Here is a 2,005-nt window from a genome sequence, read left to right as displayed (position 1 = left end):
AATACCCAGAGCTAGACTGATGATTTCATCTTTGTTATTAGGCTAAATGCTGTTAAGAACGTAACTGAAAGACAGAATTTCAGGCCAAAGAAGGTTACAGCCCAATCCTTTCATATTGAAGTGGGAAGTTTGAACAAGGATAACATTTTCTGACTGCATTCCAGGGTCGGATAAAAGCTGTTGAAATAGGAAATGACATGGAAATTTGCAGGGAGCAGCCAGAAAAGGAAAACCAGACTGTATTACTGTACCTGAGAGAGGAAGTGGGTGTGGTGGGTTGGCCCCACACCATTTTCCTGGGCCCCAGCCCCCTCAAGGAGGGATCTGGTGGCCACAAGTCCATCCTGTGAGGAGGGAGGACAGGATGCTCAGAGAGCCAGCCCGTGCTGTGTAAATGGTCCCGAACTCAAGGCTTGAGAGGATGTGGGACCAAACCCTGTGCCGGGGGCAGAGGACTCTTCCCCCCTCCTCACACACACAGACTCGGGTTTTGGCTGAGGCTGCCTGCTGCTTGGGAGGTGCGTTTGGCTCTAGAACTCTCCAAGGGGGCCAGGGTGGGCCTCAGACGAGAGGAGCAGGGATGCGGGCTGCTTCAGGTTGGCTCCAGTCCCCACGGGAAGGCCGGCCGAAGAAACTTTCCAGTTTCCTTCCAGGTCAATTGAGTCCAGTGTGATATATACTGTATCACGGGAGTGTGTCCAGTCTTACCAAGGGAGGAAAGGAAACAGAGATTCAAAGCCATATTTGGGAGCAAAGACGAGTCACACATAGATGATGCAATGAAGACGCATGACCCCCTAGTGGAAAGAGTTTGGGGTTTACAGTCAGATTACTCCTGCCCTGCAGATTACTGTGGCCTCGGGTAAGCCACCTAACTTCGCTGAGCTTCCCTGGGTTTCCGCCTCGGAAAAGTGGTAGCTAAGGATCCCTCTCTTACAAGGTATCCTGGGTGGAATAATCAGCACAAATCCGGGACTGAGGAGCGTGGCATGTGACTATGTGCTTGGACGACAGTGCACATTAAAGTTGATAGTGTAATAGCAACTGGGTCCCTTTTCTATTATGTTTTTTCCAGCATTGCCGGCAATATTAAATTACTGGAAAACCGTTAACGTGAAGGTGAGGGGCTGGAAGATTTAAGAAGTGAACCAGCGGAGGGAAGCAATTGGTTTTAAAACTTCTGACTTCCTGGGGCGCCTGGGTGGCTCGGTTAGTTGAGTGTCTGACTTCGGCTCATGTCATGATCTCGTGGTTCATGAGTTCGAGCCCCACATCGGCCTCTGGGGTCAGCACAGATCCTCAATCCCCCTCTCTTTGCCCCTCCTCCACTCACGCTCTCTCTCTCTCTCTCTCTCTCTCAAATAAAAAAATAAAAAAACCCTCCCTACTTCTTATACCTTCATCACTTGAAGCCAGAGTTGTGGCTTACTCATTTCTTGTTTGTTGTGTAGCTGACACAGAACTGCCCATCCTTAGCAGTTTAGTGGGTCAATGTTAACTGATTTACAGAATGGACAAACAAATAAACCTCGCTTCATACGTACTTCTTGTGACTAATACTTGGGTCCGTTCGGATTTCATGTCATGCGAACAGAAGTAAAATTAGGAGCACCTGGGTAACTTAGGTTGTCTCAGGGTCGTGAGTTCAAGCCTCCTGTAGGACTCTGCTGGGCACAAAGCCTACTTAAAAAAAAATAAATAAATACAATTTATCATAGTTCAGTGCTGGAAGATGTGACAAATGCAGATGTACTGTGTGATGTATTGTTGAGAATAAGAACTCCTGAGGCCTGGATGTCAGACTCTGAATCCCCGCTGTGCATGTCTTTGGGCAAATCATTTGACCTCTCGGTGCCTCAGTTTCCTTCGTTATAACGTGGGGCTAACTACAGTACTAACCTCACAGGTTGTTGGGAGGAATACATGAATTACTCACTTTGAAGTGCATAAAACAGTGTCTGGCTTGTAGTAAATGCTAAATAAATGTTAGTTATTGTTATTTTAA

Source organism: Panthera tigris, chromosome D4, assembly GCF_018350195.1.
Source record: "Panthera tigris isolate Pti1 chromosome D4, P.tigris_Pti1_mat1.1, whole genome shotgun sequence".
In the NCBI taxonomy this organism is placed as follows: domain Eukaryota; kingdom Metazoa; phylum Chordata; class Mammalia; order Carnivora; family Felidae; genus Panthera; species Panthera tigris.
Note: the sequence above shows the minus strand (reverse complement) of the source record.